This window comes from Rousettus aegyptiacus, unplaced genomic scaffold (assembly GCF_014176215.1).
Source record: "Rousettus aegyptiacus isolate mRouAeg1 unplaced genomic scaffold, mRouAeg1.p scaffold_m13_p_15, whole genome shotgun sequence".
In the NCBI taxonomy this organism is placed as follows: domain Eukaryota; kingdom Metazoa; phylum Chordata; class Mammalia; order Chiroptera; family Pteropodidae; genus Rousettus; species Rousettus aegyptiacus.
Window position 1 is genome coordinate 8,976,908 of NW_023416290.1, and position 20,910 is coordinate 8,997,817.

The 20,910-nt window shown below is 42.4% G+C and overlaps 1 protein-coding gene across 4 annotated transcripts in view; it reads right to left on the minus strand.

The window, feature by feature from the left end:
* Positions 1-20,910, minus strand: part of SULF1 (sulfatase 1) — a 137,378-nt gene that overhangs the window by 110,385 nt on the left and 6,083 nt on the right. Inside the window, exons 1-2 of one of the 4 annotated variants that reach the window (XM_036232801.1) lie at positions 3,966-4,527; positions 3,469-3,561 (exon numbers count right to left, since the gene is read on the minus strand). The exons of 2 other annotated variants lie outside the window; for them this stretch is intronic. The gene's annotated coding sequence lies outside the window, so the exon portion shown is untranslated. Of the gene's footprint in view, positions 1-3,468; positions 3,936-3,965; positions 4,528-20,910 lie in introns of those variants that run through there. One more of the 4 variants, XM_016152976.2, reaches the window with a different exon arrangement.

Genomic DNA, 20,910 nt, shown 5'->3' on the forward strand with positions numbered 1-20,910 from the left:
TCACGTAATCAGACAAGAAAGACTTAAGTCTCGGCTTCCTGTCTGCTAATCAGATTGCTCTCTATTCACTCTAAATGTTAAAAATTCTTCCACTTGTCACCTTTTAAAAATTCATAAATGTTATCCACCCTCCTTTCCAATTTTGCACCAAAACTTCCTGCTCACAATGAAGGAGGAGGAAATGGTTGTAGGCTACTTAACGGTCAAGAAATCACCTCCTTTGTATTAGGTGAGTCCTCCAATTCAAGGGACGTGAAAAAGCCCCACTAAGGAAAAGGACTGCTCCATGATGAATACTCATTCTTTATGAATATGTGTTATTTTTCAAGTATTCTACTGGGACAGATCCTTGTCCTATTCTCTGCTCACTTCTGAAGGCTCAGAGGAAGACAAAATTACTCTTTTTTGAGTACATGGCTACTGGCAAGACCCCCCAGGCTCGGCCTTCCTGTTGAAAAGTTAATGGGAAGATAATCTATTGACAGCAGGGATTCAAGATGAAAGCCCAGAGCCCAATGCGTCCCAGAGACTGACATTTCTTGGGGGCATTGAGCGTAATAGGAAGAGCCCAGACTTTGTTTCTCTTGAAAATTTCCAAGAAAAACCTGGCAATTTTGCATTTTTTTGATAAACTACTTTTGATTTTTACTCAGTCTTGCAATCTAAGCTCTTATTGACATCTCGACCCCATACATCCCAACTAACTCAATTTTCTTCTATAAACTTGTACCTTCTCTTGTTTTACAGGTTTCCATTACAGCTACGCAGTTGCCCAAGTCCCAAACTAATATTATACACGTTTCCTTTTTCTGTATTCTGTTCATTCAGTCCCCAAAATGAGAATGTTCTACTTTCTAAATATCTCTGGATCTGTGCCCTATTGTCCCCTGCACTGCTCAGGACCTCAGCATTTCTCACTTACTGCTATAATCATCCTTTACCTTGTCTCCTAGTTTATAGCATTACCACCCTCTGGCCTTGGCCTAACCCATACACCACACTGCATACTACGCGATCTCCATAAAATCTTCCTAAAACATGGATCGCATCTATTCTCTCTCCACCTTCTCAGCTGCGTTCAAAGTCCTCCCTCATCCCCCCATTGATTAATGAGTGGTCCTGGAAGTGCCGGGCCTGGGAGAGTTAAGGAGTCTGTGCTACGATGCTTTCACCACTGAGATGGGTATGCGACGACCAAGCAATCGAACAAGCAACACAGTCTACTAAACCAAACGATGTTCAGGGATGTAGCTGACTTACATTTCAGGCCAAGCTTTTTGCATTGATGTGAACCTATAAGGAAATGCTTTGTGGATGAGCTTGTCTATGTATGTGTTAATAGAGTAATAGATCCAAACACCTCGGTCCAAAGCATCACCTCAGTATGAAGCCTCAGAATACCCAAGATCCAGCCCCTGGCTAAACCTCCAGCCCCCTAGAATCAACACTAACACCAACTGAAACCACTTGCTGTCCCCAGGCTCTCTCGCACCTTCCGCTCTCCAAAGCCTTCAGGACGGTCCTTCCACACTCCCGCTGGCTCTTTAAAAGGCACGCAATCAACATCATCTTGGTGAAAGTTCCTTTTTCGACTTTCACCAGGAAGGACAATCACTCTGGCCTCAATTCTGTCACTTAGTCTTGAACACACTGCTATTTTTGCAAGTATTATGCTGTTAAAGAAATTATCTGCTATTTTGATCTGTCTCTTCAGACTATGAACTCTTCCAGGGCAGAACATCAATCTTATTCGCCTTTGAATCACTGCTAGTACTTAGCGTGGCATGCAATACATAGTAGACACTCAATAAACAAAGGGCTTGAATCGAAGATGAAAAATAGAATAAACGGAAAACCCTAAAATTGAAAACACTGCTGTTCTCGGCCACCGGGCTAGACATTTTACACATTATTTCCTTTTAGTCCTTTCGGCAATCCCCTCCTTGGGGCGAACAGTACTGGGCTTATATTTGTGAAACCTGAGGCTGAAAATCTTAAAGATCTGTAACCAGGTGATGGCAATAACGGTCCTCAAATTGGATCCCATCAGTGTGCCTTTGAGGCTAACCTTGAGCTTATGTGGCCGATCTTGATAATTAAATTAGCTAGAGTAAAGAAGTTAGTGTTGACAGATTGCTTTTAAATTTAGGGGTAAAAGCAACTAGAATCCAGTCTCATTTTCAACTTTCCTTGCGCCCTGGAATTTCTTGGAAGCCACAGAGAATTCTACGTGGAAATGCCATTTAAACAGACTTTTAAACATAGGCACAGTTTTTTATGTTTCCCATGTTTGGTGGATAAATAACGAATAAATAGCTCTACCTCATTCTGGTCCAATTTGGATGAGGTGTTTGGATCTATTACTACATGTAACATACCGAGCGTTAGATAGATACAAGTGTACAAATTTTGGATAATTCAAAAATACACACAAACTTATACATACACATTGTATGTGGTTTGCTATCTGTTTATCTAAAGAGAAAGACAATCGAGCTCAGTAGATTAATCATAGAACTTATGTCACTAAAAGTGAGAGGTCTTGCTTTTCTACATCATTACCAAATCATATTTCTTAGTTTCCTTACCTGAAATAAAGATAATAATTTTCCATATCTCGTCACGCGCAAATTATAGCTGTGGTTTTATAAATGCAAATTGTACGACTATCCCCAACAGCACCTTATTTTCTTGGCTCGTTCAATTAGCAAATCACACTTTCGGAGTGTGCAGAAATCACTTCTTTCTCAGTATTATTCTAGAGTTTTAAATTCTCCTTTTGTTGAAAGACAATTTCTCAAAGCAGTGAGCGTCGCCCCTGAGAAAAACACTGGGTTGGTTCAGTATTCTTCACAGAAAGGTAACAACAGAGCTTCGGGTTTTGCTAGTCCGTGCTCCTCCACCGTTTAGAACCGCGAGCTCTGCAGTGAAAACCTTAACTATTCACAGGTCCGCAACAGTCACAGTGATTTACAGGGTTTAGGGCAGCTGCTGCGAGTTTCAAGCCTACACCGAAAGATGGCATTCATTTCAAGAGTGGGAGAGAAGCTTCCAACAGCTAGATTTGTTTGAAACTGTGAACATGACGGCAGAAAAACTGAAGGTCAAAGTTTCTGCTCCTAACTGGCCAGGTGAACAGTCAAGGTCGCACTCTAGGGTGAGGTGTGCGTGGGGACCAGTCCCCAGGACCAGGGCTCAGTGAAAGCGGGGGCTGATTCCCGCACCTCACCTGGGCGCTGTTTCGTTAGAGTGAATTATCACCAGAAACCACTTCCCCCTCCTGTGATGTTTGGGAGCGACCCAACTGGGTGGAGAACTTTGGCCAGAAACTCACTTTCCATCACCTAACAATCCGACTGAGGAAAAGGGCTCTCGCGTGAATAAATCCCACGAAATGGATTAGGGCAGCAAAGAAAAGTTTGTTTTCCTTCCTTCGCAAAGAAAGAAAAAGCCGAGCATCATACTTACGAGAGCCGCCTTCAGCACCTCCGGAGGACCAGCTCTGGGCGCTGGGAGCCTGCAGGGGCGCGGAGATAAAGTGGCAGCGGGACCTCCTTCCTCCTGGAGGCGGGAGTCATTGTCCCTTATCTCCCCTGACCTCCCGGCGCGGGAGCCGCCAAGGCTTGGCCTCTGACCCTCGCCGCCCTCCCTCCCGGCCTCCCGGCCTCCGGGCCTCAGCCTGGGGTTTCCTATTCGCCGCTGCGGCCGCGGGGCCTGACACCGGCCCGCAGTTTCATTAGGGACCGTCTGCCAAGTGCTTGCAAGACGAAGAGGGTTATATAAGCCCGGGGATTATTATCATCACACACCCCCATAGAACCCGGGCTGCCAGACAAACAAAAGGCACTTCCAAGAAGAGGAGGAGCAGAGGCAGAAGTTACACTGGGGGTGAATTTCGGGACACTGCTGAACTGACTGGGGAGGGGAAAAAAAAAAAAAAGGCAACTCAATCTGTGCATGCAAACCTCGGCAAACAAACAGGGAGCTGCAGCTGGCGGCCGGCGGCAGGGGAGGGCCCTGGGGGGCGCAGGGGCGGGGGTCAGGGTTTCCAGGCGTGCGGTCCCGCCCCCCTGCCCTGCGCCCCGCACAGTAGCCGCCTGTGGCGGCACCGAGTGCCCGAGGAAGATGTGTCTGGCGAGGCAGGCGTTCCAGGGGCCAAGTGCTGGGTGGACACTGGTGCGCCTCCGGGCCGGACCAGGTGCTCCTGCCCGCCTCGCCGCACGCCCGGCCTCCTGTTTTCTCAGCGATGGGGTGTAGGCAGTTCCCTGGGCCAGCGCCAACCCTCTGCCGTCTTTGCTCTTTTCCCAGTGGGAGCGGCAAAGGGAGGTTCTTTACATCAGACCCTGGGGCATCTCTGCTACCCTCGTCCCCCAACTCTGGACCTCCTGTTTTCTTTAGGTTGTTATTATCCTGCCCTGTTCCCGGCACTGCTCCCCAACACGTAAGGAACTTCTCATCCTGGCATTCAATGCTTCCATTTGTCTCCGCACTGATTCTACGCTGCGTCACCTACCCCAGCACGTTAGAATGTGAGGCGGCCTCTAAAAGGGCCCTGCGGTCCCCCTACTTCCCACCCTTCCATCCCCCCCCTCCTCTGCCTGGAATGTCTTCGCTCCCACTTCCTCCCAGTTTAGTTCAAACCCCATCTGTCCCACAAAAGCCTCCCCAAGTATCCCCTTTTCTCCCTGGCGACTCTGCTCTTCTGTTGTAATTTCTAACCTGTTGCCTGGCTTCTCAGCGGTTCTCCCAGGTGGCCTGGGACAGGGGCCCCCGAAAGCAGACACTTAATGCGTGTTTGCTGAATGGAACTGACAGCTGCCCGATCGTACCCGGCCCAGCAGTCTTGGGGTGAAAGTGGCCCCAAGCGACCTCCATGGGCTCAGGTGAAAGCCGCAGTATTGATATTGGAGCTGTGCAATAGGCTTATGGGACTGTGTGGGATCCTTTTTCTTTTGTGTATGTTTGGAAATTTTCACAAATTAAAAAAAAAAAAACTAAAGCTTTATAAAATGTGGCAGGGAGCGTCTAAGCTTTGAATCAGCTTCCTTGAGGACGTAAGATCTTGACAGTAACCTATAAAGTGGGTCTTAATAAAAATGCCAGGAAAATTCCCAAAAGGTGAGGTTTTCAGAAATCACAGACTTCTCGGATGCATTTTCCCAGGGGGTGGAGAGTGAGGGGGGCGGGGGGAAACGCCTCCACTGTGGAAAAAAATGCAGGTTATCACAACAGCAGCTCAACAGATGAAGAAGGCGCCTCTGCTGAGTTGTTTTATGATGCGGGGTGAAATGTCAGACGGGAGCTATCAGGTACTGAATTTCTTGTGGCTTAGTATTAAAGTGTTCTTACTGACATTTCCCCTGTGTTTCTTTGATGAAAGCAACGTGCTTTAAATTCCAACAGTGGAGGTTGGATCGACCACGGTGTCATTTAAGAGACTCGGGGTGTGTCTACACTGTGTATGCTCCTAGGCACACAGAATGTTCAGCGAATTAGAAGGATATTCCCGCCTCCACTAATTTGGAACAATAAAAACAATCAGGTTCTAAAGAGGAATTTTAGCCGCAAGTTCTTGAGGTTTTGGCTTCGGGAATGACAGAGGTCTCATTGCGATCTAGGAGTTCAAGTATATGATCTTCCCTCATTTTGTTCAGCTGAAGTCGGGGACGTGACCTTCAGTTACTGTTACCATTTCCGAGTCCCCCTGGGTTTCAAGCACTGGCTGGAGTCTTCACAAGTATTCTTAACCTAGCAATTGAATTGTCCTACAGGAGAGTTGTCTTTATCTTCCCTTTACAGATGAGAGAACCGGCCATACACACAACGAAGTGACAGAAGTAGGATTTGAACCTAAATCTGTCTGATTCCATAATCTATGATTTCCCTCCCCCCCCCCACCCCATTCTGCTGAAAGCCGGAAGGGACATTAGATAGCAGCTCATCTGCTGGTTTTCAAACTGGGTGCCAAGGAACCCTAGGCGTTCAAGGGAGCGCTTGGGAAATCTTGGAAGGGCGTGAACATGAGGGGGAAGGAGCAACCTGAGGGGGGAGCCAGGTCGACAGAGCTCGGGCTCCATTTACTGGGTTCGAACAAGGAAGCTTCATTTCTGTTTTACAGAGTGACTTTAGATTTCATCTGAAACAAGGGTTTTGCTACTGAGAAAATTGTTTAAATACTCTTGATCTATTTTGACTTCCTCACTAAAATGGTATAGAATGTGGGGTCTGGAGAGATTAAACTTGCTCAAGATTTTAAGACAGGCCCAGTATTCACTTCGCATGACCAAGCTCTGCCTGGAACTATGGGCCTCCCCGGGTCCTTTCTCCTCACTTGTTAAATCGCAGGGGAAGTGAGAAATAGTCTGACCTGATTGGTTCCTGACAGTATTTTTCCTGAAAAATGGAAGGCAGAAATATCTTCATTTTGGCAAGCTACACCATCTTCTGGCCTTCGTCTGTGGGTCTGAAGTTGGTCAACATTCACCTGCTGACGAAATTAAAATCAAGTGAAGAGTTAACTACGTCATTTGTCTGGGTGATTTAGGGCTCTCTTCCTCTTTCCACTGAAGGCAAAGTGAGTGGCAAAGGGTACTTCTGCATGAATTCATCCAGCTAATTACACAGCCTTGGCCTGTGAGCACTCTTGTTACAAAACCGCTTATGCCCCCATGTTTATCAATCTCATCAAAAGTGACTTCTTACATGAAACAGTAGGTGTGGCAGAGACAAGTACAGCCAAGGAACCTGAGCATCCCGTAAGCTGATATAGTTCGTACGGATGACTGGCTCGTATGGCCTAAGATTTCACGGGCTGCCTCGACATCTTTAGCTTCACAGGGCCCCATCGGCCTGTGAGGTCCCCAGCTTATACTTGACATTCGCCCCTCCCCCCAAGTGGGAGACGCTCCCCATCTGGACGGTTTCTCTACATTTGGAAGAGCTGCACTTCCCCTGGCCTTCATCCTCGTTGGTTCTACTTCCCTGCCGGCCCGCACACTCATTGAAACAAGCCAATCACATCCTCCCCTGGGAACCAGGGCACGCCTCACCCTCTTGTTACTACACAGCCTGCCCCACCACAGCCCCGTCTGTCCACTCTGTTCCTGAAGTCAACCTTCGTGTGGCCCTACGTGGCATGCGGCGTAAATGTGACCAATAAGCTGCTGTTGATTTCATGTGCTCAGTGTCACATGTCCTGTGATTGGTCATCCCGGGACCCTCAGGCAATGAGGTGAGGAGGAGAGGAGATGATCGAGGAGAGGAGATGATCAAAACGATGGCCAGACATTAGTACTCATACTACCTGGAATTTCACAGAGCTAGTGCCAAATGTCACCTCCTTTGTAGTTTTGCTAAGTGTCAGGCTCGGGCTGTTTGCAAATAGAAATGAATTTTAACTGAAATGGTGTCAGCCAGAGCTGACCTTTATTAATTTCAAGGTCCCTAAGCTTTCCCATCTGCTCTTTTTAATTTTTATCATTACACCTGGAGATTTTTGAGAGCAAAGCATGGTTCTCTCTCTGAGATGGTTTAACTATAGTCGCGCCTAAAGGCAAAGGAATACAAAATTGACCCTTCCATCGCTGTCATTTAAACCTTTACTAACCACATTCTTTCGGTTAAAGGGAGCAGAAAGAATTCCTCTCATCTACACAGACAAGATTACAACAAACGGATCTTTTTATTCCATCTGAAAAAATCCCAGCATTAATGTATTTTCAAAATTTCAGCCCTATAAACAAAGCTTTAGATGTAATTTCTTTTCCTATTCATGAGATTTACCATAGGAAGGTCATGTTTGTACTAGATTCTGGTTTGAAATTAATCTTTTCTCCTCAGCATTTCTATAGACTCTGGGCACTTTATTATTTCATCATTCCAAATATTAAATGCTTGTCATTCTCAAACAATGATCTAATCTTCCCTTAATGGGTGGGGGAACTAAGTTGTGGAACTTGAGAATCATTGCCAGAACATACATCACTCTGAAGATTGTGGCTACCCAGCGAGTTGCTTTTCTCCACCTTCTTAAGGCTACAGAAAATCATAAACTCTGCCATAAGCAGTACGTGTGGCATCTCCAACCCTTGCACGTATGGCATCCTCCGTTCCTTAGAAACTATCAGCGACATGCTCATTTTCATTAAGCCTTATGCGAGAAGCTTTACGGGGTAAATAAATATATTCAAACTCCACGAGCCGTGCCATAGTCACTTCCCCTTTTCTGGACTGTGCCTCATCCAGATCACAATATATTCTTAGTCCGGCTGAACAAGGGTTCGTGTAAACCACATCTGTTGCTCATCAAACGTCTATTTTAGGAGTGGGGAATTCTTTTTCGGAGATAGATTCTGTCTGTAATGTCTATGGCAACAAGTAGTCCTTACTACGTTCCACAACATTTTACCAACATATATACAGTACTCGCTTTTCTGTGACTACAGGAGCCAAGCAAAACCCTGCACCCCCACTTCAAAGGATTCCTCACTTGACTTAATTCTAAAGAGTAAATTGATTTTCTCATCATTTGTTGTGTTTGACAATAGAAAGGCTGACGCAGCAACACTGCTAAAATGACGGCTCGTTTCTCTTCGAGGGAAGGAATTTGTGTTAATATCCTTAATGACTGGCATCTTTATGAGAAATGTGAAATCGTTTCTCCTTAGCAATAACCTGACTAGGATTTAAAAAGTACTTGGTGCTCGCAACGGAAGTCATCTGTCAGGAAAAATTATTTAGACTGATGCAAATTAACTGAATAAATTGGTTTCCTAATTATGGTGTGTATATTCAAGTTTGTTAAAATCGGTTTGATCTGAAGAAGAATTCGGAAAGGATCTTTCAAGAAGTGATCTGACGTTCTGTTGGAGAAAAAGATAACACGTTGACTTAATAAATTCCTTTCACATTTCCTAAGAATTTCTGGGAGTGATTTAAGAAGCAAGGATATATTAAATGAGGGAATACAGTAAGAAAGCGCATGTTAAGTCTTGCTAACTTGGAACTGCGGTAATAATGCCCTACAGAAAACTCAGCAGTAAGTTCATAGTAATGCCCTAGATTCTAAATAACCAATAGTGTTCCCATGGGGTCGTTTAACCCACTCAGGGCTGGCTTGGTCACAAACCCCCGGGACGAGTCTGGGAGATGGACACTTAGGCCAGCTGTTCACAAGCAATGTCCAGACCAGTCTGTGTTTTGTGGCAGATCTGCCCCAACAGGCGCTGTGTTGCACACCAGTTCACAAGTGTTTATTGCGTTCTCGGTCTTCTCTGGTTCGCCAGCTTTACAGCAAACCTTCCTTTAGCAATTTACCCAAAAGCCTAGTAAATTGTGAGAAGCACGTTACCTGATTGGGAAATTAATTAGTCTATGGGAAAAAGGTGTGAACTGTAGCAAAAAGTAAACTGCCCCCACGTGATTAACGACTGCGTTTTACCGCGTAGCATTGACATAGGACTTTCTTTTAGAGACAGCATTGATTGTTGGAGACCGACAGAGTTGGGTTCAAAGCCTAGCTCTTCAGTGTGTAGTTGTTTTCAGTCTGGTTCCTTCACTTATAACTAGAATGACAAGCACAGGAATAGCAAAGTCTGAAAGTGACTGGCAGGGTCCGGCGTGTGGTGGGTATTCAGCGTCATTCGGTTTCTCCTTCCTTTTCTGAAAGCCTTTTAGGGCATTCACGCCCTAAGTGTGAGTTCAGTATTATGTGTCCCGACTGAGTAAAAAACGTATTCCTCTTTTTGGTGAGCATAAGCCGAAGGGTGACCCTGACAACCGTTGCCTAGGTTTCTGTGTTTAAATATAAATATTAACTGACATGAAAGAAAAGCAATAGGAATCTCTTTAAAAAAATGGTAATTAATAATTATTGACAATAATCTGAATGTTATTATTGCTGTGACTTTCAGCCCCGGGACTTAGAAACCCTAAGAAAGCTTTCATTAGAAAATAGTGGATTAGAGAGACATAAAAAAAAAAAAGAACAGAGGGAACATCACCCAAGAAAATCAGCATGTGCCAAGTCCAGTTTGTCCCCTCCAATTTTTTTTTTTTTGAGAGCAGGTGGAGGAATAAATTGCAAATGAAAAATAAGCCAGGGAGTGGGAGCTAGGGCAATGCGCGGGATCTCAGGCTGCAGGGAGGGGATGAAGCCAGAGCAGGAGGTGTAGGGGACAGAACAGGGCCCTGGGCACAGGGCCCTGGGCACAAGGACTGCAGAGGTCGCACTGTCAGAGAGACGCAGCTAGAGGATGTGCTGAGACAGAGACAGAGAAAAGCCTCATTTTGCAGATCTGCAAGTACCCATGTCTGGGCTGGCAGGTGCCTTGTAAAAAGAACCAGAGGCGAAGAAGCCTGAGGCAAGGGTGACGGACAGCAAAGTGGGTGATAACGGGCGATACCTGAAAGGAATTGCTTTCATGCTGTAAACCGTACCAAGCCGAGTAACCTGAGACCCGACGTGCGCCGTGCGTTTTCTACCCTGAAATCCCCTTCGCAGTAAGGTTAAGCCCTGCACTTGTACCATCTGCGCTGTGTTGGAATGCGCGGCGGGGCAGAGGCTGTATTCCTGAAGGAGGAAGGAGGTAGAGAACAGGGTCCTCTCGCTCACCCAACCATTCTCGTTTAAAAATGTGTCTACAAATGAATATTACTAGGAACTACAGAGTGGGAGGAAACCCAAAAGCGGCGGCTGGAAGTGTGGGATGGAAGAGATGTGGAAAGGGTACCATGTATCCTGCCACTTGTCCTGACCTCATCTTCTCTGACTGGTCCCTTCCCGCGTCATCGCTGAACCAGCTTGCCACTTTTAATCCTGAGCGGTTATGGCAAAGGGAAAAGTCATGAAGTTCCGCCAGGGGTGAGACACTGAGCATCATTTTTGTCACGTAGACATGAGATTATAATCTCAAAGAGGTTTATCCATACAGTCGGAAGCCACATCCGTCAGATTATCGACAGAACAGTTCAACTTCCCATGGGATGGTTTAAAAGTAAAAAAAATAAAAAATTTAAACCTGTGAAATTTGTTTCCGTTTTATTCTTAATTATTATTATTTTGCTCTGGCTTTGAAACCGTATGCTTTGCTGTAAAGCAGAGGTTTGGAGAAATAAACCAACTTAATTTTTAGGTCTCGTGTTTAAGTATTTAGATCATGACGTCTGAACAACTTTTTTATTATGAAGAGCTCCAAACACCATTCACTCATTTAACAAGCATCTACTGAGTGCTTAACGTGTGCCACGCCTGCTGCTGATGCAAGTGAGACGCGGCACTTGCTTTTTCACGCATGCGCTTTTCCACGCAAACTGTGTTCCTGGAAAGGATTCAGTCCGTCGCGGAATTTAAAAATTACTGAATATACGGGTAAGGAATTGGTTGAAATATCAACTGAGTTTAAAGGGAAGAAGGGAAAATGTGGAATAAGGACTATTTAATTGATGGGAGGGGGTCTGGAGTTCAGGGTCCCACCTTGGCCCCTACAGGCCGATCATATCAGCCAAGTTAGTCAAGCTCTCGGACCTCGTTTCCTTGTTTGTGTGATGTGGGGCCTGTGAGAATTCTGCATCATAGAGACGTTGAAACAAATTAGATAATATATACGAAGCACTTACTTGTACTTAGTAAATGTTAGCTGTTATATGTAATATTAATAAATAAAACAGGAATCTTTCGTGGTTATTTCTTCTATTGTTAAATGTGACATGAGCCCTGGAAGTTTTAGATGTGGTCATTAGGGGTATGAGAAGGCATCGGAATGTCAAAGGGTTATGTTGGAAAGGGTACTGGGGCTAGAACTTCAGCACTTGAGTATCTGTCTGCAGAACATGACTCTGCCACTTGGTAGCTATGAGCAATAATGATACGAGTAATCCTCAGCCTGTTTTTTATCATATAGACATGAGATTATTATCTCGAAAAGGTTATCCATACAGTAAAAAGTCACATCTGTCAGACTATCGACATAACAATTCACAGCTTGTTTTTTAATCTGTAGAGTGGGCCCAATAATAACGCCTGTGCTATCTACTTCACTTAAAGCCATCAAATAAAACAGAAGAGTACAGATGATTTGCAATGGGTAATACGATATATAAATAAAAGTTATCATTAAACAATAACTGAGTTTTCCCTGGGCTATGGTACTGATTTTAATGACGGATTGGCAGAAGGTGTGATTGTGGTTTATAAATACTTCTAAGTGGAAATTACTTTTCAGTTTATACGAAAATGGATAGTAGGTTTGGAGGAAATGTGGAGAAATAGAAGATGTGGATTATTCTCATTCTTTGTTTTGCCCCCAATCAGCTCTATTAGCATATGCAGATTATTTAACTCCCCTGTGTCTCTGTATCTTTTTTAAAAAAAATTTGCATTAAAAGTAGTTACAAAAAAAAAAAAACACCCCTGATGTTTGGAGAGCTGAGCTAACTTATAGAAAATTTGCAAGAATAATAGAAAAAAAACACTCGCGTACCATTTACACAGATTCATCACGGTCTTAGCCCCCTAAATATGTTTCAGTGTATGCAGTACTTCAAAATGCCACTGTTTCTTATCCTTTAAAAGGGGCACAGGTACTTAGTTGTGTGACATGTTCCACAGAGTTATCAAAATCAAACGAAATATTTGAAAACACTTTGGAAAATACAGATTACTATATAAAGTTAAATGATGTGCATTTCATAAACTAGGAAAAATCGAATTACATAAGACTGCGGAAGACTTACAAATTGCAGTACCAACTAAGAAAGTTCATTATCTCTCTTCATAACAAGCTTAGAGCTACTTAAGAGTCCCTGTGATGAGTGAGAAAAACAAGAACGATGCTCTCACACTATGTGTCATATCTTTTGGGTTATGTTCTTCCTGCAAGGATTTGCATCTCTCTGTGTGTGTGTGTGTGTGTGTGTGTGTGTGTGTGTGCGCGCGCGCGCACGCGTGAGCGCACGCATGCTGTTTGTACTTTAACAATTTCCCATTTTATCTGTTTTTTGTTTGTTTGGTTTGGTGAAGGTTTTGAGAAAAGGTCATAGAAACTCAAGGGCAGTTGCTGCCCAATGGCAGAACTACAGAGCTGCAAAGAGTTTAGGAAGAGTTCAGTTTTATTTCTTCTGAGCCTCCCTTTGAGTAGTAAAAATGTCTTGCTTTATTTTCATAGTAGTCAAACAACCATGGAGATACAAGTAGGAAATAGGAAAGCATGTTTTAGGAAGTGTTCGATGCATAGGCTTACTTGAAACTAGTATGAACAATGTTCTTATAGACCGAAGAAGTAATTTTTCATAGAATCCCTTTTCAGCATTCACTGTAACAAGGTTGAGCTATGTGACAGACAGATAATAATTCTGCCACATTATCTTCACATTCTCAACTGAATCTTTCCTTTTCGTCAGAAGTGTAATATTGGTAAGCCTGATTTCTTTATAATTCTAACCAGATTTGCAATCATTCTCCAGTGGATTGAAATATGACCAATCACTTTTAAAAAAATGAATGAAAATCCTGTTTTTCCTGTGACATATTTCTTTCATTGCTCTGACAATCGTAATGGCTTCACTTAGATACTTATGACAACAGAAAAGGAAATCTAGAACATGTTTTAAAAACAAAACTATTTTTCAAAGAGTCAAAACCACACTTAAGCAGTCTAAATTAATCTTTTATTTTGAATTATTAAATTGTTATTCTTCATAGTGCAAAATGAAAAATGTATGTTAATGGCTATGAGACATATTTCTAATCCAATAATGATCGATTCTCCTTCTTTTACAAATAAATGTTTTAAACATAAATTATACAGATATATAATGGTGTATACACTCATGTAATTTATTAAGCTGCGAAGCATATTGCCCTCATACTTCTCTTGGGAAAATTCCAGGAGGTATTTCAAACGTTTCTCAACGAGGTGGCATTACCGAGGAGCACCTGGGCTGTTCTAACGTAAGAGGCCTCCTCATATTGAGAGAATGGATATATTTTGAATCACCTGAAGCATGGGGCAGTGAAGTAGGAATTAGCAGACATGCGTTATAACACTGCTTATCCCATTCACTTGTGTTTCAGACTTGGGCTTGTCCTCTCTCGGACTGTTTTCTGGTACGCAGAAATAGCTATGAGTAATGATTAATATCGTCATCATCTTTGGGCACAGGTCAAAAAATGCCTTTGCAAAGAAGGTTGTCTGAAGCAAAGCTACACACTTTCAGATTGTCCATAGCAACAGTGCTTGGATATTTCTGTTAGAATGGATTTTCTGCAAGGAACCCATATGAACAATAAATGCTTTTTCTGTTATTTGTTCAGTCCCACAAACTCCTTATAGCACCTGATCATTCATCCTAGCACTCGACAAGCAGGGTCCATGGTCACAAAGAGAGCTGGCTTTATACCTTCGTGTTCTTGTTAGGTCTTAAAGTACGATTGACACATGAACTCCTTTTGAGTCCTGGTAGAATTTTACTTACTTGTACTTATAAAGTCTAGCTTATAGAACTCCCTCTGGTCAGAATGAGATTGTGATTTTAGGTAGGTCTCTGAACACCTCCACGTCTCGGTTTCCTCAGATGTAAAATAAGGGATTCTACTTAGATGATCTCTATACTCTAACTTTCTGTGTTTCTATGGTATCCTACATGCCTTTCCTGGAAAATCATCCCTAATCCTAAATTATTTAAGAAAACCGTAAGAAATAAGATCTAGATCTACAGCATTGGCAAAATGTGTGATAATTTCCTCTTTCTTCTTAGTAATTTAAAGCCTGTCATTCACTGGCTAATAATTATCTTACAAATGAGACTGTAGCCAAAGAATTTTCACAGTCAAATCCTACTACACACACAAAAAAATTTTATCTCTCTATATAATGTACTATGGAGTTTACAGGGTATTTTAATTTTTGCTTTGCAGTAGATGGTGGGTATTTTCATTCAAATGGGACAGGTCTATGTATTTGGCACTTTCGCTGAGGTTCTGGTCTGGCCATATTGTACAGGTTCTTAAAAACAGAATTGTCACAATCTCCTCAATCCAGCTCTTAAGAGCAATTAATTGATGAAGTAGAATTCTGAGTGGCTGGTATGCCAGTGACACCCAGCTATACCATTCACATCTAATAAAGAAAGATGGGAACTCTAGTTGGGCTATTGTATTTTAAACCTGATAGAATCCAGCTGGCTCAAATTCAGCCCTGAAGAGTGATGTGGGCAGAAGACGGAAAAAAATGTAAGTCAGGGGATTGGTGCATGAGACAGCGCCTTCCACGTTGTCCAAAGAATTGCCTGGTGTGTCTGTGGATTTCCTGATTAGTTTCCTAAAATTTCTCAGTGACTCAAATGCAATTTTTCTATCCCAGTTGCCCTTAAACATCTATGAACAATAAATGCAAGACAACTTAATTAAGAGCTAAAATTATATGTAAGATTTTAAATGGTAAGAGAACACCTGTAAGAGGGGAAATAGGAACAGAAAGTTCCGTGGAGGTAGTGAAGATGATGTGTCTTTAAGGATCGAGGACATTTGGACATTCAGGACCACGATGGGAGGACAGTCCAGCTCAGAAAACAGCACGACGCAAACGCTTCGTAGCAGAAGCGAGGGGCATTGAGTCGGGGGACGTGGAGAGCAGAACCTGCCCAGGGGAGGTGAGTGGTGATGGTGGGAAAGGTTACGCAGGTCCTTACATGCCAGGTTTAGACTGGGTGCTGTAGGAAGTTGGGAGATGGCTGTTTCAGAATGATGGGAAGGCAGGATGGAGCAGCGCTAAAGGAAGACAAGTTTAACGGTGGCGCATGAGGAAGAGACGAAGTGTAAAGCTCGATTCAGAAGCACGAGGTGAGACTGAACTAGATGAAAGCCTTTCCCCTACCCCCCCACCTTCGCTTCTGGGTTTCGAGGGGAAATGTTTGATTTATTTAGGTTTGCCTTAGAATTTGCCCCTCGAGAATAACGTAATCCAGATGGAAGGAACAGCAAAATGAAGGCAAAGAGATGGTGGGCGCCGTGCTCCCGAAGTTAACTAATCCACTTTGCTCAGTACCACACTGTTAGCAGTAGCCACGTTCTAGAATCCGGATTTCCAATGTTTTTCCCATTGTGCCACCCTCTTCTTCCTGACTATGATGCGACTCCCATTATCCGGCGAATTTTATTTCATTGCTAGTACCATTTTAACTTATCATTTGCCCAGCATGAAATAGGATTTACCTGAAGCCAATGAGGCGGTCCAGTGGGTTTTCTAAGCCTCCAAAGGGGCTAGGACAGTGGCAGGAGCGACTGTAGGAACACCTGCGGTTCCACTTCTGAGACAACTGCAGTGGTCGATTGGAATGGCAGATCAATGGATAGCTGTTTTTGGAGCAAAACGACTAATAACAATTACTAATAAGCATATATATATATTTTTTGTCTCTCTGTTTGTGTCAGAAAAGTGACTCTCTGACAGAACAGGTTTTGATGACATTGATATTCTCTTCTTGCCCTTCCTTTCCAGTTATTTGTCTTTTCTTACAAGGACCCTACTTCTCCAATTCAAGAAGTACCTGAGATGAGTCTAGATGTTGTCCAGGTAGGAACGGACTCTGGAGCTGAAGTCTCAGAGTAGGCAGTCTGAGATGAGAAGCCTAGAGGTCTCAGCTCACCTTCCACACCCTAATCTGCAGGCAAGCACACTAGCCCACTGACCTAAGTGGGTAGCAGATGAAGGCAGCTGATCTAGGTTTCGTTTTGTTTTTTTATGGTCTAGTATTAAGCTTGGCAGCTAAGCCCACCTTTTGTGCTTGCTGCAAATGACGTTTATTGATCTAACTATAGCACTTGAGTGTTGTATCTTTCTCCCTTGGTTCCTTGATCTGATAATCTCAAGAATTGCCAATTCAGTCATTAGCCATTAATAGCTTCCAGCTATAAACTGGTTCATGCCCATTAGACCCTCCTGCTTGGCAACCCCGAATGCGAAATAGATTACAGGTACTGATACTTAGGCTGGCGTCTCTCCCACGGGAACCAGGGAATATGGTTCGGAAAACTCTGTCCAGTAAAATAAATCAGGCCAAAGTCTTCATTAGAAACTTGAGTGGAACTCAAATCTCTTTTGAGGAACCCACAAATTTCTAGAAGTAGGACTACATCTTAATTCCAAATCTTGCTGACTTGAGTAAGGATCCTTTCCCAATATCTAGTGCAAGAGTTTGAAATGGCAAATACAGTTTTGGACTTCTAATAAAATTATACCTCATCTTGGAAACTATTCACCGATTTAGTATAAGGGTATGACTGAAGAATGCCTTTCCTATTTTGAAAAGGATCTTAAAATGAAGTGCGGCTGAAACAAATACAAGAATAAGGAAAACAAATACAAACAAAAGGGAATAGAAAGAAAAGCAGGGGCAGAGGAAAAACTTTTCTAAACCTTAAAACTAAGAATAATTTGTCTCTGTAGTGGGTGAAGAAGGGAGCGCCTATTATCATTTGTAAAATAAATCATTCACACATTCCACAAGGATGTCAACCCATCTCTTCCAAAGTGGAAGTTGAAGGTTTATGAGCAGAAGCAACTTAAATATTTCTTTCTTTTCTTCTTACTTCTAGACTCTCTTTAAATTTTGTGATCCTCTCTACCACCACCATTTTCTTAGTTGAAAGTAGAATGATAGGTATTTTGCAGAAATAGTTCATTCTGACTTGAAAAATCATTAGTTCCCCCAAATCATTTTTTTTAATCTGAGGAAAGATTCTTTTTATCTAAGGAGGAATATGTCATGAAAAAATGCATCACAAGTGTGTATTCTATCCTATGTTCATCGATGATCAGAAAAGTATATTATCTGTTTGAATTATAATAGTGAACACTTAATATATACCTATATTTACCGTGTCTGCATTATAAACTTATCCTAAGCATAGCTATTAATTTACATACAACGGATAAATGTTTGTTCCATAATTACTATTGTCACTTAAGAAATTTATTGTATCGTGAAATGAAATTCCACACCCATTTTCCTTAGGTGGGGGTCACAATTCTCTTGTTTCTTGGGCTTGATACTTTGTCAATTCTTTCTCCTGTCTTCTATTTGACCAGTTACCAAGTGGTTGATATTGTTATTTATTTCCTCATGTTTTCTACATCTATCCTTTCCTCATTCTTGATGTCGTTAATGAAACTAGGCAACTTTTTTTAAAAACCTTTTTGGATTTTTGGTACCCTCTCAATTGTTTCTCTCTCTCTCTCTCTCTCTCTCTCTCTCTCTCTCTCTCTCTCTCTCTCTCTCTCTCTCTCTCTCTCACACACACACACACACACACACACACACCCCATTCCTGAAAATCTTACTGTTTAAACTTCTTAAGGCACCTGTTTAACTGTAAACTCCAACCTCTCTACTTGATGTGTCAGGACACGCTAGAATCTGGCCCAATTCAGCTATTACATGACATGCTTAAAACACAAAAGGGTACAGGGCAGAGGCATCCGAGGACCACAGTCTTCCTCTTCCTCCTCCTTTCTCTTCTTCCCTCTCTTCTTGGCCTCCATCACTCCTCTTTCTCCCTCCCCCTTCCTTTCCTCCTCCTCTTGGCTTAGTGCCTCCCCTCATTGCGTTTCCAAACTGCATCTATGCCAATCTTCTGATTCGAAAAATACTGTGTCTTTATTTGAAAATTCCATACTCAGTTGGACTACAAGGCCTAGCTCAAGTGGTTCTTTTCACTTGGGGGGAAAAAAATGTAGCTATTTGAGTACCTATGCTCTGCTTTAAGCACCTTACTTTTATTATCTACTTTGATCTTTATAACGGCCCTTTGTGATAACCATGTCCCATTTTATAGAGAAAGAAACCGAGTGAGAAAGAGGGTAAATGAATTATCCCTACACGGTTTGTAAAAGACGGAGATAAATCCTCGCTCTGATCCATCTGCCATGGATGCTGGGCTGTCTTGCAGGTCAGGTTCCAGCTCCTCCAACAGGGGGCTGGCGCTATTGACCTCCCTTTTATTTAATTAGAAGGAGTAAGTGATTCTTAACCGCTACATTCTTTTCGTTACTACTAAGAGTTTTTTCCGCGTGTTCGCGTCTTCCCCTCACAGCTAAAGCAGGTGTTCTTTCAGAGCAAGGGCGATGTCCTACGTTATTCTGCACTCTCTGCATGAGGATAGAAATACAAACACAGGAAGTTCTCGAATCCACGTGGAATAAATGAATTAACACATCGATGGAGCTTTCTTAAGTCTGTTCCTTTTGGCTCTGATCCTACTTAGAAGACACATTGTGGTTATTCCTTAGGGCATCAACTCAACTGCTAAAAAGTAACTTAAGCTGTTTGATACTGAATATATCCCCCAAGTCTTTGTGACTAAATATAGATGTCATATATGAAAGAGAATGTGATAACACATGTGAAGCCTCTAGGTGTCTCCAATAAAAAATATTATGTACCCTACGCTTTTATTCATCTGCTGTATTCAGAACACTCTCTTTTAACAGCATGAAGCTCCCAAGAGGAAACAAAAAGAGCATATGATTTGTATGGGTCTCTCTTTTCTGGGACGCGTTTCTTACACATGAAAGTTAAAAGCTGAAGGCTCAAGAATTTCTGGATGCAATGCCAAGCACATCTGTTTACTAGGACATTCTATTTAGGGGAAGATTGATTATTGGCAGGTGAGGGTTAAGGGGGAGGCTTTAAATTGGCAGGAAGTCTATTCAAGGAACATGTTATATCACAGAAAGGTGATTTTGGCGTTAAGTCCCATTAGCGATACAAGTTTGAAGGTCCTATCCACAGGTCCACACTTCGAAATTAACAAATCAATAAATGCACACTCGGCATGTGATCAATCACTTCTCACCGCGACTCTGGGATAGTGAATATCTTATAAGAGTTTAACCTTCGGTTTTATTTTAAATTAACATAGCAGGTGTTGCCCCGGGTTCTAACGCCAGACCACAAAATTGGACGATAAACAAAACTCTCTGTAATTCGAATTTCCATTTTGTTTATTAGGAATGTTCTGTTATTGCTCAGAAAAACAGACAATGCTTATATTGGTATAGTTTGGGTCCTTTCATTAAGGGAATAGATTCGAAGGGATTTTCCTGAGTTCTTGAGAAACCATATTTCAGGCTTTTTTTATATTCTATGAAGTCGCATATGTTACTAGCCCTATTTGCAGACGGGAAAATCCATAACACAAAGTAAAACAAAACAAAACAAAACAAAAACAAAAACTAGTTCAGGGTTTCCGTCAAATGCAGCCAGTTATAGTTGAACTGAATGAAGATTTGGACAATACCACCATCACCACCATCACCACCACCACCAACAAAAAACAGATTAAAACCAAGGAGAATGTAACAAAAGCAAAACTATGTGATGGTAGATGAAAATCTACACCAGAGTCAATTGCTTAGGAATAGAAAACTCAATAACTGCAGTTTTTACAACGTGCTTGATGTGTGATAGAACAAGTCCCCTTGTTACTATGGTATTCTTCTCTTACAAAAGTGTCTAGGTTTGCTCATGAGTTATTACCCAGAAGTAATTAAGCATCTTTAATTTATGTTTGACTAGAGCCATCTGGCTCTTGCTAGTTCCCAAACGACACCCACCGTCAGCCACTTAACCTTGATTTTATTGATTAATATTACTAAAATGTGTAGATAAATTTGGGGAGACTCTACCTTTTCCAATGGAATTTTTTTTTTAAATCCAGAAACACAATAGTAGTTTAATATCAAACTCACCCACTACTCTTACACAATGGAATGTCCAAGTCCCTCTGTTTTATATTTTAGAAAATGTAGAAATAGTTTCCTACAGATTTGTCACCATGTGGTTAAAAAGGAGAGCACTAGAAAAAAATTTACCTTTGAAGGTAAAGTGGACAGCTGCATTTTTTTCTAAATT